This window comes from Ciconia boyciana, chromosome 10 (assembly GCF_034638445.1).
Source record: "Ciconia boyciana chromosome 10, ASM3463844v1, whole genome shotgun sequence".
In the NCBI taxonomy this organism is placed as follows: domain Eukaryota; kingdom Metazoa; phylum Chordata; class Aves; order Ciconiiformes; family Ciconiidae; genus Ciconia; species Ciconia boyciana.
Genome location: NC_132943.1, coordinates 31,772,589 through 31,787,434, shown reverse-complemented (window position 1 = coordinate 31,787,434; position 14,846 = coordinate 31,772,589). Strand labels below are relative to the sequence as shown.

Here is a 14,846-nt window from a genome sequence, read left to right as displayed (position 1 = left end):
TACAGGTCCATTCCAGCTCCCGTTCTGTCAGTAGGAATTGGGTTAGGCCCTTAAAGCTTTGGGAGGAAAATGTTGACCGGCATTAAGTTAGGAGGAATAACAGACTGAAATACTGACAGATCACTGTTAGGAGAATAAAGGTGCTTACAGACTCTCCATGTGGACTTAATTTAAAAAATGTATCTATAAAGAGTCTGAGGCCCATCTTGATGCTCTAGCTCACACCAAAGTTCCCACACAACCAGCAAGAGTTTCATAGGCTAGAAGGACTGGATATTCAAGTCCTTTAAGATGTATAGATCATAGTAAACACCAGAGTCAGTTTGTTTTTTCAACCATTCTGTTTCACGCTGGCTGAAACTGAAGTGGTGCCAGTTGTATGTCTGATTGCATTGCTGGCTCTCTGCTATGAGAGCCTTCAAGAATAATTTTTCTCTGTGACAAGACCACACAGCATTTACAGGTTTTCTTCCTCATTGCAGCTGTTCTTCAGTTACTGTAATTCCCTCCTGGACCAGTGTTGAACATGGATCCTCTCCTTTGCCCTACTGTGGTATTGTTATCCCACTTGTGTCACTGGACATCTGGCATAGGATGAGAGCTGGTCCAATCCTGAAACTTCCATTTGGCTGTTTCCCCATCCTAAAGTCAACAGATTCTTTTGCTATAAAGTCTTTGGCAAATATCAGATGAGGATAGTTTTAGTCAGGGAGCTTATGCTGCTTTATAATCATGTGCATCTCTTGTTGTAATAAGAAATGCACATTGTAAATGTCAATATGAATTGTCCTCTAAAGGCGGGATCCTGCTGAGTATCCTTAACACTGCATTCCCTGGCTGGAGTTAAAAACTGCAGTGCACGAAGTGGAACATCATGGGTTAGTTGTAAAGGCAGGCAGCATTCAGCTTTGGAGGATGTTGGTACTAATTGACTGAATACTGAAATGCAAAACAGGAATCTTGCAACTGTGTTGAAGTGTAGCGGAGACAGACAAGGAGCAGCCCCTATTTACTTTGACTACATCAGAGCTTACAGTCTGTGTTGGGCATAAGGTTGAGACTAAATGTCTTAAGGTTTGACTAAGTGTCAAAGACATGGAGGTTTGCTTTCCATGTGCTAAATAACTGCATTGGCAATTAGGGAAGTGTGCTTGACTCACTAGCCAAAATAAAATAAAATAAAAAATAAAAACCAAAATTAAAAAAAAGCCAAAATAAAAAACAAAAAAGGTCCAAAAAAAACAAATGCCAAAACCCTCAACAAAATTTCACTTTTTTGTGTGTGTACCAGCAGACTCCAAATAGCCTCTGCACTCAGTCATGTCAGCATTTGAAAGAAGATTCCCTTCTTTCTGTCGACTTGCTTCTCACGCTAGATGTTCCATCAGTGGCCTCACCAGAGAAATATCCTGGAATGAAAACTAGCCATAGTCCATTGTATCCTTGTGTTACCAGCATTCATCCCAGCTTGGCATGCCTCTGATTCCAGCAATAAACCTAGCTTTTAATTTTTGGAAAACAAAGCCCAAAAAACCCACAAAAAACCAAAACCACCAACCACCAAAACCCAAAACAAAACCAAACCAAAGTATTCTTAACATTAAATGTAGAAGTGACAGGTAGAGCCATTAGAATTAAATATGAGCATTGGACCCTACAAGCTAACAGAAAGGAAGTCTTCCACTCCTCCTTATGGTAGTCTTTTTTTGAGCTTGTGAATATGTAGTGTTGAGTTCAATTTAATGTTCAGCCCTGCAATATCTCTCTGCTTGTATGCAGGCTACTGCAGGCAGGATCTCATGGCTTCTGCTTAAATTTGGAGTAGTGTTGGATGATATCTATGTTTTAAGTTGGGGCTTTTAAGTTGGAGGACTTTATTTTACTGCTGGCTCCCACAAAGGTAGGCACTGATTTAGACACAGTCAAATAACTTTCAGTTAATTTCATTGCTAGTCTTTGTCACTGGGCTATACTTAACACTGTAGTTTGGACTGTGTTTAGGATATGTACTCAGGAATGGAGGGATGAAGGTTATGTTTACTGTTAGGATCTAGAAGACTCATAGGTCTCCAGTGGAATTAGCAGAGTGCAATGTTTAGTTTTTTGATCTTTTCTGTGTGACAGGTGTATTGTGAAACCTTAGGTTAAGGTTGGGGTCAGGGCTAGGTATCGGAAAATAAGTGGTCAGAGAGCTTGTTTTACTCTTCCAAAGAGTAAAGAAGATTCATATAGGATGAGGACTCCTATCCAGAGTGTTATATAGCTCGTGGTATGCTTTGATTCTGCTCTTTAGATTCATTAAGGCCCGCATCTCTATGAATAGCTGTTGTGATCTGGATTTAATCTTAGTATCTGGTTCTGATGCTTGTATGTGTCATGTGTCACAATAATAATAGAATAAAGGAACTGTTAAAAAGGTCAGAGTTCAAGATGGGGAGGGATTTAAGTGCTTGGTTTATTTGTACGTTCTCCAGGGCTGTAGAGCTGTGGTGAGCACTGATTCCTGCTGCTTTTTTTGGCTTATGTTAGTTTTGGTGCAGTTGTTTGTCACTGAGCTCTGTTTGATGTGAGGTTTGGGGATGTGATGTCTGGATCCCTGCTTCTTTTCTCTTCATACCCTGCAGTGGGAGACAGTGGGTTGAAGGTTCTGAGAGGGTGTTTCATGTCATCTCCATACACATGGCCTTCATCGGCCACAGATCTGCCACACAGGGATATGGGCCATTGTGTTTAAAGTCTGTATTCTTATCTGCAGAGTCACAGCATGCTTTCCTACTTCAGGGTCTTTTTTGTATTAAAATAAAAATCACTTTAAGAATTTACTTTTGATTATGATGGGAAATTTCCTTAAACATTTGCAGACGTTAAGCAATAGTATTTTCTTTGATAACACAGAGGTGAAATAAGTTTCCTTTTAAGGAAACTATTTTAAAATAAGGAAACTATTTTAAAATAAGGAAACTTATTTTACCTTTACTCTTGCTTGCCTTTCTCCTCCCTTGAGTCATTATTTCCTGCATAATGTTTTCTTTGATAATATGCCATGGAACATTGAGTAAGGACAAAATGGTAAGTTAGGAAGGTAATCAAATTATGGAGAGGTGTCCAATAAGAATCCTTTCTTTTTTTTTTTTTTTTTGAGGTATTACATCTCATGTGGTCAAATTTGATAGATGTGGTATTGTTTGGAAAGAACAAACCTTTACAACATCCAATAAAACTTTTTTTTTTAATTTTACATATGGTATATAGCTGTCTTAGTTATCTGCTTTTTTACTTTACAGTGATTCAAAACAAAAACTTTTGGCTTCAGTATTTTGCTTGTGTTCCTTTGTCTTTTAAAATAGTCTTTAATAGTAGTAGCCCTCAAAGTACAAGCATTACAGTTCTAACTTAAATAATTTCATACCAGTTACTATATTCCATAGCTGAGACCACATCAAGAAGTGGGATTCTGAGATTACCTGTCACTTTGGTCTTCAATATTTCATGAAGTTCAAGAGAACAAAAATTGTTGAAAGAGCTCACTGAGCAGGAGAAAAAAAAATTAGATTTTAAGTTGTAAAACTTCCCATTTGATTTTTCAGATTTGAATTTTCCACCAAAGTTGGAGAGGAATCTCTCCCACAACTTGGGCTGAAGAAGATCAAAGCTGGGGTTTAGCAGATGGTGTGTTATGCAGGGAAAAAAAGCAGAATCAGTAGGGTGCCTCAGTACAATAACGTGTATGATCTCATTTGTTCTGTTTAAATCCTAAAAATACCACCTGCAGAGTACAGACATTACTGGAAGGAGTTAGATGTCCATATGTTAGCATAAGAAATGCAGTAACTATTAGGAATGTTGCTGTCTTTCTTGGTCTCAATTCAGGTGCTCACTAGACAAAAGGGATGCACAGCATCTCCCTCATTCTCAGCCCTTCCTTGTGTCCCTTTGAAGGGATTAAATAGCCAAGTCTTGCCCGAGGAACAAAGTACTGGTAGGGCCATAGCATAGGCCTCTTCCCAACCTCTTGGTTAGGGTATTCTGCGTAAAGGCATGGAAGTGGGTATGCTTCCTTCACCAGGTTTCCAGCCTCTCTATTCATCTCATGGATCTGTGCCTGTTGTGTAGATTCCAACACCCAGAAGTGCTCTTTAACACTGTGACATGTGTGGATACTTGTATTTCTTCATCGAAGCATCACATTTTAAATTGCTCCATTCATTCCTTTGATTTTGAACATAACTGTGACTCAGCAAGCCATGCAGAAATGTGTGTTTAGATTGCAATGGACTTGGAGACCTAAGCTGTGAGAGCCTTTGTTGTGGGAGCATTTGCTAGGTGAAGTGCTTCAATGAACACCTGGCTGTTTCAGATGCAGAAGCAATTAAGAGCTTACTGCCTTGCTTTAAAATAAAAGCTGTGACTCTGACAGGACTTTTGCACTCCAAAACTTCACTTTAGCTTTGGCAAAATTTGTAGTTTCCATAAGGATAAAATGGATAAAATAGGACAGCAGTCACACACTTTCGTCTGTCACAGAGAGTGAGTAGTTTGTAATACAGAAGGAAAAATAAGCCTGCAAAGACAATCCAGTCGTAGTGGCTTAGTAGAGACTGATTACAGCAGTCGGGATGTTCAGAAATGTCACGTTATACTTCTAGGGTTGGCTGAGGGACCACTGAACAGATCTTATTCCAAAGCAAATGAGGACCAGTGTGCAACTCACTTAAGTAACAACTAGAAAGGAATAATTCCTGTCTGGCATGCATGGTTAAATCATAGACCAGTTCATGACTGCCCTCTCCTTGCAACTGCAGAAGAGAGTACAAAACTTACCTATTACTTTTTTTTTTTCCCCCTCCTGCTAATGAAATCGGGAAGTCAGTTTCCAGTCATCTGTGCATGAATATAGACAGGCATTCAGCTGTCCGTGTGGTTGTATGTCTTTAACTTTGGAGAGAATTGCTCTGAAATTTGTATGCAAATTGGCAAAGGCCTTGTACTGTGGGCGAAGTACTGGTGTCAGTCTTTGGGCTTCCCTTTGTTTCAGCTGAGTTAGTATTCTTGAGATAATAATGTTGCTTATCGGAGAATGACCACACTGAAACTGCACTGGTGCTGCTCAGAGGGGTTTAATTAGTAACTGGCGAGTTACTCTGACTTGCACCTATGGCCTTCTTGCATTAATGGATAGCATGGTTTGCATCACTTAAGGTTTATCTTTCTGCACATCCCAATGTGCTGGCTAGTTTGAGTTTAAAATATGAGTTTTAAAAACAGGTTTGTTTTAGCTGTGAGAATTATATGTGTGGTCAGGAATGGGGCTCACAACAAGGCTTAGGTAATTGCCTAAGCTTGCATAGCAGTGAAGGTAAGCCCTGTAAAAACTGGTAAGGGTGTCTATCAGCACCCCCACGTGTTGACGAGAGCAGTAAGGGGATGAGGGATGTTTTTTCACAAAAGTCTCCTATAAGGAGAGAGCAGTAAAGTAAATCAAAAGTAAATTAACTAATTACTTTCTTTTTAACTTCCAGCTGTTTTTGCAGGAGATACAGTCTACTGGAGAAGATAGACAAATAAGAACAGAAACTGGAGTCATTCGCAGTGGTAAGATACCTATTATGTGTGTCTCTGCTAATCATTGTGACTGGCATGTGACTCAGTAAGTTCAGAAACTTGTAAGTCACACTTTCAACCTATACTTTACAACTGAGTTCACCAGGTTTCTTGAGCTGTCCTGCTAAAGCTGATCATAGTGCCATGTGCCACAGTGATCACAGGGGAAAAAAAAAAAAAGACAAATGCAACGATTAGTAAAATGGTGTTTTCTAAATTCCTTACTGCATAGCTTTGACTCCTTACAAAGACACAGGTTAGTGGGTAAGTGTGCCCACTTTCACACTGCGCATGTGTGTGATGGATAACAAACAGGAAGGTACTTTATTTATAGGTCTATCAGTGCAGGAACAAGAAGCCAGGAACTTTGGGAGCTTCTTTCACCAGGGCTGCGCAGCCTATTTGAACATCTCTGAAGCTGCTTTGGTTCCTCTTTTGTCTGCAGAGTCTATCTTTCACAACTCCAGATAAATTTCTTTCCTTTATCTTCTTTCTCTGTGTCATTAAGTTGATCATCTCATACTATATTGTCCTACTGCTTCTCCTCATCCTTTTTTTAGTTGTTCAAGCCCCTGTGAAGATGTATCATGGTTCACAACTGAAAGTTCTGCTGAACTGGTATTCTGAAATCATCTAACACTAAGTATAGTCCAAGGTGATGTTCAGAGGATGGTGGAAAATGGCAGCTTCGTAGTAATAAAAAAAATTAATGAGATAAACCTATAGACTACAAAACTGAGAAATGGGGTCTCTGCAATTGCCTCAGTTCAGAGATGGTCTGAACCCAATGTTTTTGTCACTTGTTTTGAAGAAAATACTTGTTTAAGCCTATCAATTCCTTTTGGTGTTGTGGCTGAAAGTAGGCAGTTTCTCTCTCTCCAGCACGCTACAAAAGCATAAGCTCAGTCCGTTCCAAGCCTTAGTCTAACAAGTGGGCTAATGACCTCATCATTCTATGTAATGCTAAGGAGGATGACCATTTTTTCGAACGGCTTTAAGGTTCTCCAGTTTACTTGCAGCTTAGGACATCTGGATTGTGTTCCCTATGAAGAGCTTCCTGAGAAATCTTCAGTGAAGACTTTATATGCCTCAATTTTATATCTGTAAAATGAGATAACAATACTCCTGCACTTGAGCATGGGTGTTGGGATGATAAATAGTGTATTGCGGTTTGCAAAATGCTCAGGCATTATAATAAATAGGCAGAAGGAGGACTCATTTGCACATGTTATTCACTGCACGCACCCTGTTTCTTTGGTGGAGGGCAGTTACCCTGTTTCTTAAGGATTTCCTTTTTGCTTGAAACTTTTTTTACACAGAGTTGCTACATGGCAAAATTCCAAAGCTTTTGGTAGTGGAAGGTTTACAGGGAGTGGCTGAATGGAATCAATCTGTTAGTTAATAGTTTAGCGTGCTAAACTCAGTAGTGGTGAGATGTGTGACTTCCTCAAAGGAAAGAAGAAAAAAAGATATGGATGCCCAAAGTGGTTCTTACACATCTGCTGATCCCAAGTGTGGCCAAGTACATGATGAAATATTACTTGTCTGGCTATGGGCTCTATTTACTACAACTAAGTGAATCATCGGGTCAGTTCCTGACCAGACCTTGAGCTGTCAGAAACAGATGGCCTGCCTAGAGAGCAAGATACCTTGAAAGCATCTCCACCCTTGTCAGCAATGTTACTCAAAACAGGGATTTCTCAGAAGAGCAGTGCTGGAGTTCAGTGATTTCAGTGAAAAGATGGTAGCTTTTCAGCTGTACTTGGTCTTCCACATCAGGATAATGTCTTGTGACTCTGAAAATAGGGAAATTGTTGCTGGCTTGTTAGTGAAGGTCCAAATTTGTGAACCAGATCATGTACTTGGAGGGGCGGTAGCAGGGAGGTCAGTAAAGCCCTCAGACTTGCTAAAGGGCTGGTTTCCCAGCTCTGAGAAACCTTCAGGTTGCTATTAAAAGATGGCTGGTGTGTGTAAATGTTCTTCCTGGAAATGAGGCCAAAATTTTTAATCAGTTCTGAAAATCTTTTTCTATAGTCTCTCTCCATTTCTCTACCCATCAGTAAAATGATAATAATAAATGCTTCCCCAGACTATAGAGTTGTGCTAAGGATTATACTCAGATCAGATATTTGAATGTAAAGTGCCCTACAAATATCTACAGAAATAATAGAATATTGTCAACACTGAATATTGGGGCAAGTTCTACACCAGAATCTGAGAAGAGTATAGTGCAGCAATCTGGAATGGCTTTTCTGTATGACTCGCTGTGGTGGGCTTACCCTGGCTAGCAGCTAAGCACCCACACAGCTGCTCGCTCACTCCCCTCACCAGCTCTCCACAGTGGGACGGGGGAGAAATTAGGAAGAACAAAATCAAGAAAACTCTTGAGTTGAGATAAAAACAGTTTAACAGGTGAAGAAAAGGTGGGGGGGAAACAAGTGAAACAAAGGAGATGGCACACCACCTCCCACAGGCAAAACAATGCCCAGCCAGTCTCCAAACAGTGGCCACCTTGGAAGCAAAAAACCCTGTTTTTCTTCCTCTACCCCAGCTTTTATTGGTGAGCATAAGGATACATGGTGTGGAATATCCCTTTGGCCAGTCTGGGTCAGCTGTCCCAGCTGGGTCCCCTCCCAGCCTCTTGCCCACCCTCCGCCTGCTGGCAGTGGGGGTGTAGTGGGAAACAGAGAAGGCCTTGATGCTGTGCAAGCACAGCTCAGCAACAGCCAGAATGCTGGTGTGTTATCAGCGCTGTTGTAGCCACAGATCCAAAACACAGCGCCGTGTGGGCTGCTACGAAGAAAGTTAACTCCATCCCAGTCAGACTCAGGACGCTTACTTACTTTTAATGTAGTACTAAAAAAAGGATCATCAGAAGAACAAAATCCTATTGTAAGATCTTAAGAACAGAGTTTTCTTGATTAAAAATGTTTTCATGCATGTGCAGATGTGACATTTTCATTAGTATCATGGGCACTTCTGAAACAGTTTGAAAAGACCCTAAGTACGTGCTGAAGTTCATTTTTCTCTGAAAAGTGTCTCAAAACATTTGTTTAAGTTTCATGGAATTCAGTAGCACTTAAGTGCTTTTCTGAATAGGTGCTGCGTGTTCAAGCCAACTCTGTCGTGCTGTCCTGCAAGAGCAATTCTGAAGAAAGTTCTGATGTTCACACTGGGCAAATTATCTTAGAAATTGGTAGTTCTGTAGTTACCTGTAGATGCATCTTGTTACTGTCTGTATAAATGTGTAATTTTGTGCCTTAAAATAATCAACTCTACAAGTTTTCTGAGATGGAATTGTCTGCATTTATCATGAGACTGGACAGATAAAATGCTTTCAAAATTAAAACATTAAGAATTAGAATTATGTGATTATCCTAGGAAACTGAAAAATAAAAATAAAGAAAGAAAAGATCTGATATAGGAATTAAATCTTAGTTTACTTCTGAAAAAAAAGTGAATCACCTTACTGTCAGTGTCCCTGTTCTCCCCTGCAACACTTTATTTTTGATCACGTGTGCTGCTGTCAATGAAAAATAACTGGCAGCCGTGTGACGCAAAGAGCTCAAGAAATAATTTAGATTAGATTTCACTGATCACTTTGATCAATATCAAAGTCTGAAACTAAAAGCAGGTTGAGCTTTCACAGAATTTTCTGAGGAAATAATTGAGGTTAAAGGAGACTCTTGGGTTCTTGAAGAGATTATTTATTTTTAGGATGTTTGGACTGCTCTGTTGTTACTGCTGGGCCTTCTTTATTCCACTTCTGTTAATATTAAGGTGGATAAGCATTTGTTCCTGGTGGTGAAAAGCATCACAAAGGCTTTGATGACTATATAGCAGTGTGACCACTCTGAATGTAAGAGTTCAAGGTGGCCATCTTCAGATCTCTTACTGGATTTGTCAGTCGATGCTATGCAATTCCAGGAGAGGTATGATATTACCGTGTGACCAACCAAATCCCATAAGCACAGTGAAACTGAAACTTCAATGTCTTCCTAAAAGGTGTTATGCAATTTCTCATGGCTTTTCAATACTGAAGCACTGATTTGAATGAAGGTTGCCTTGAATGATGGGGAAGAGTGAACATATTCATTAAAAAACAGCCTACAGTAAAGGCAGGACAGAATTGCCCCCCTCCAGTATGTTCTGAAATGGTTCATGCTGTAAAGGTTCATGATCAGAGCAAGCAGTTTTTCTTTGCTAGTGATAGCTTGCATTTTTGTTCTCTCTATGGAGCATGCACTTGGAGTAGGTTGGAAGAATTGTGAATATCTTTATCCTCAGAAGCAGAGGAAAAAACACCTTCTCTGAGGGCAGTAGGATGGAGTATGTGTTCTGCTTGAATGGAGGACCAAGGCAGTAATTTGTGCCCTGTCCAAAAGCAGGGTGTATGTGGGGATAAAGTGGTGAAAGAGTTCTTGTATTTTTTCCTCCAACTGCACAGTTCAGGCAGTTTAAAAAGAACCAAAGCATTCCCTGTTTGCTGTGCTCTGATTGTGAGCAAGGTGGCTAGACTGTCTGGTTTCAGTTAATGAGCAGAACCCCTGGAAAAATAATGATGGATAAAGTTCAGCTCTTGGAAGAATTCTACCTGTGTCAATATTATTGGGAACTCTGCATATTTAAGGAAGACAGCCAGTGGAGCTGAATCTCATCCTGTGTAAATTGCTTCTCATACATCCTTGGTTCTGTGGATGCCAGCAATAGAGCTCTGTTAACCACAGAATCTAGTCGTAGCTCACATCTGCTGCCTGCAGAGCCAGCCCTGCGCATTTTGGTATGTGGCTAAATTGGAGATGTAAATTTGTAGCAGTTCTGACTGCATGGTTTTGTCTACGGTAAGAAATCTGTACGAGTGATTGCCAGAACTGCTCTTTGTGAATGAAGATGATAACTGTGTGGATGGCTTCCTCAAAATATAGTCAGACACTTAAAAAAGACTAGTTGTTCAGGAATCGCCTTTGCCTTTACTTGGGGTGGCTCTAGAAGAGTGAAGGACAAGCATGACTGATATAGGGCCTTACTTGACAATAAATGCTGTGGTCAGCTCTTCTGTGACTGCACAAGCCACAGTAACTTCCTGCTTTGATAAGTTGAACTTTGCTTATCCCAAGTTTTGCTGTGATTAGAGCTCTCTGCGGAAGGATAACTGGCTCATAGGGAATTTGATTAGTTTTTTGGAAAAGTCATGTTCAGCAGATGTTTGAGAAATGTTTCAGTTATGATGAAGTAACTCCACTCGCCCCAACAAAACTCCTGTTTGATTGGAAAATTCCTAGCCAGTCCAGTTTATTGTCTACCAGCTCTTACTGCTTACGGGATGGCTAGAGCAAGTTGAGATTCTGAGAATTTGGCTTGCTTAGTGTGGTAACTGTTAACTGGCACAATTTCTTTGATAGTGCCTACATGCAGTATATAGGAGCTTGTAAGTGCGATTGTAACGTTGCTAATTAACAGCAGTGGAAAAAGAGATTTAGCAGTCAGGGCAATTTTGAAGTTCCCATACAAAACGTGCTTTTCTGTGCACTTATCTGAAACATGCTGGTATCCGTGTTTGCCCAAGGAATGTGGGTATGGCATCCCTTAGCACACTGACAGTTTCAACAGGTAGGGCATTGCCGGTAACTGCAAATGAGAGCTTAATTTCATGCTTTTGAACACTAGATTCTGTGGAGCAAATAGTATGTTACTTTATACTACAAAGCTATGTTAAATATTCCTTTGCAGAAATTCTGGACAGATGCAAAGTAAAGGTCTGTCTAATGTGCCACAGTTTTTATCAGTTCATGGATTGTGGCATGCCAAAGATCACCTCCAGCAAATGGGCAAAAACAGATGAACTGAGAAATGCTCTAGAGTATGTATCTGTGCTGTACAGTGTAATTGATCTTACCTGTCTTTGAGAAAAGTACCCTCAAAATAAACATACATTTATTTTCTTTAAAATGTTCCTCAACAGATGAACAAAATACCTTCTTTTTATTCTGTTGATAAAATTACTCCATTTGCTGTCCACATGTCGCGTTCATTTGCATGGGTAGTCAGACAGCTTTCTTTATCAGGATTGCCCTTTCCAAGTTAAGAAATCTGTAATTTTTTTAAAAAGCCCCTTGATATGCCTGGCTAAACAAGGGCCTCAGTTCATGCATGTCAGGCAACACTTCATATGCTATTGACCTTCAGAAGTAGAAAAGTTTTCTGGCATTGTCTCCTGACTGTTGGAGTGGGGGTGGGAGGGGAGACTGGTTAAGGTGCCTTTGCATATTTTTGGCAGTACACAGTCTGCATTGATTGGCTGTACTTTTGTAATTAATTTTTATCTATATGGGTAGTGTGGGTTTCAGCTGAAAAGAATAATTGGTTTCTTGGGTTTTTTCTCTAAAAAAAGTGCAGTTCAAAGTCCAGTAAATACTGTAATAGCCACTTATTTTAATGTGTAATAGCAATTAGGTTGAAGGACTGTATGAACAATAAGTAATTATAGGTTAACTTATTTATATGCTTTTGTTGTTGTTGTTTCCAGGAATACCTTTTGTTAACATAGGAAATCAACATTTTCCTTGGGGGTAAGAAGGTGGGGGAGGAGAGGAAGGCTAGCATTTGTTGTAAATCTGGGGATACCAAAATGTCAGTGGTATTGCTTCCAGTGTAGTGCGTGACTCTATGGGTACTGTTAACATGGGAATACTGCTGGGCCTGTGTCTGTTTATCATGGGTATACATCAGGTCATTTTAATAGAGGAACTTGTAAGCATTTTTTAGAGTTTTTATGTACATACATTTTGTGTGTGTGTACATATAAATATAATTAAAAATACTCAAAGGAAAAAGGAAAAACTTGCGTCTTCTTCAAAGGACCTATATGGGGTAACTTGGTCTTAGAAAATGAAAGGCTGCATTTAATTTCAGTGTTCAGTTTTGGAAGGTTCAGACTGCTCTGGCACATTTAAATCAAGTACTTACCTTCAAGCACATGCATAACCTCACTGACTCATAAAATATGCTTACATATGCTTCAAACATACGTTAGTCACCTGAGGCCTAGCTGCATTAAGGCTTCTTTGGGTCTGTCTTACCTCCAGTTGAGTATCTGGCTTTATCAGTTTTCATTAAAAGCACTGTACTTCAGGGAGCTCTTTCAGAGCTCTAGTAAAGTTCTTCCCTTCCCCATGCTCACTATAAACTTGCCAACTCATCATCATGAGTGTGGTGCTTTGCTGTGTGCTCGGCCAGGGCAGCTCTGGCAACTGTGTTCAAAATGCCACTGCCCAGAGGCTCCTTCTCTACGTCTGCAGCCAGGGCAGGGGGGCTGTGCTGCCCTGTCCTGTGGGACCAGTAAGCAGCTGGTTAAAGTCCATGTAGCTCCTTGAATTCAAAGGACTTGCTCCAACCTGTATTTGCTGAGAATCAGCCCTGCACATCTAGCAATGGTAAACTGTCTCTTCAAAGATGTCTGAGCAAGAAGAAAAGACAGTGTGGACTTAGAACAGGTAGTAGAAAGAAGACTGAAATGTGAATAGCTCCAGGACTTTCTTTGAACTTGAGATTTATTGAAAGATTATGAGAATTTACTATAACAATTACACTGTACCAGTCTGCTGGTAGAAGTTTGATTCCTTGTGATAATTTTATTTCTTAACATTTAAAACAAGCATGGATTTGAACACTTACTGATGTTCACTTTTGTCCCTCTGCTCTTACTGTTTAGAGAAACCACTGTGATTGAGGCAAGGTATACTACTACACTACGTACTTTGCTGTTAGCATTCCCATGCTGTACTCTTCTAGCAGCCCACATTTGGGCGACCACAGAAGCAAACTAACTGACACTGTCTCTTGACATGCCATTCTGAGCTGAAATAGGAGCCAAAGTAAATTACTTTTAATGACTCAAGCCCCTGGCAAGAATGACTTCGAAGAGAATGCTTAGTTTGTAAAAACTGAAAGTTAACCTTTTTTTGTTTGTTTGTTTTGTAGGGGGTTCATGCAAATGTAGAATTTGAGTAGATTGTATTTTACTCAGTGCTCTTTATCGGTATGTTTGGCAAAATTCCTTCAGGCACTTGAGGAAGACCAAGACTGTAATGTTTATTTTGGCAAGCATTGCTGTAGAAAGTGAGTTTTCTCAGTCTGAAATTTTCTTTCCAGATCCCCCTTCCCTCCCTCCTGCATATCAGAGAGGACCATTTTACTGGCCACGTAGCTGAATCCAGCTATTCTGAATTGGGCTCAGCGCTACTAGTGAGAGATATGTAGTAAACCTGGGAATTTTGGACATCTTCAGTTTATGCTGAATCAAAGTGATGGTCTTGAGATGCTCCTCTAGCATGCCAGCCAGCAGAACATAGGCTCTAGGCTCTCAGCAGTGATTCTGTTGCAGCGTGGGGAGGGTATAGAGGCCCTGGGTGCAGTCCCTAAAGTGAAGGGTGTCAGGAGCCAAGCAAGTTGCTACTTTATCCTGAGCAGCCACTGGCAGTTTGATATTGATGGAGTGGTGCTGGGATTCTTGCCTTTGGACCTCTGGAGTGGGGAAATGCCTTTGCTGGCTCTTAACTGGTTCTGGGAAACTAATAGGTGGATTTGAGGGGAAGATGAAAAACGTTTAGAGAAATTCCCCTCTCCTCTTAAGAATGGCCCAGGGCTTAAAGCACACTTCTAGTGTAGCAGGAGGCTCGTTTGGAACAGGCACTAGATCTTCAGTATCTGTAGGCTGGAGACATTCCCTCATCACTGGGCTGCTGGGATGAGTTTTTTCAGTCTCTCATTTGAGCTGCTTCATTTTGTTTATTTAAACATTTATCAGATGGATTTATAGAACAGGACCTCTCATTCTTTCAGAAGTTCTGGTTTTAATGGATTGATAATCTACTCTGAAATGAAAAATTGTTGGGAGACTTCCTGGCTTATCTTATTTCAGCATTATAGGGGTTTTTTTTGTTTGGTTGGTTTGGTGGGGGGCTTTTTTGTTTGTTTTTGTTTTGGTTTTGGTTTTTTTGTAGTTCAGTATAGCTTCTTAGTGTGGAGTAGAGTTTCAGTGCCATTGGTGTTTCCTTCTTAGGTAAAAGGGTGGTAAAAATTGTATGGGTCAAAGCAATGGGAAGCATTGTCACCTCAGTTTTGAACTAAATGTGCATTCGACCACTCACATCCTTTCAGCCATATACTTGATAGTTGTTCAGGTTGAATCAGATCATGTACCTCAGCAGGTACACAAAACCAAGTGGATAGGGAGTTCAAAGACA

The 14,846-nt window shown here is 40.3% G+C and overlaps 1 protein-coding gene across 7 annotated transcripts in view; it reads left to right on the top strand.

Moving 5' to 3' along the window:
* Window positions 1-14,846, top strand: part of SPATS2L (spermatogenesis associated serine rich 2 like) — a 144,835-nt gene that overhangs the window by 73,526 nt on the left and 56,463 nt on the right. For 6 of the 7 annotated variants that reach the window (XM_072875083.1, XM_072875076.1, XM_072875075.1 and 3 more), the window contains exon 2: window positions 5,520-5,592. The exons of the other annotated variant lie outside the window; for it this stretch is intronic. The gene's annotated coding sequence lies outside the window, so the exon portion shown is untranslated. The remainder of the gene's footprint in view (window positions 1-5,519; window positions 5,593-14,846) is intronic. 7 annotated transcript variants of the gene reach the window in all.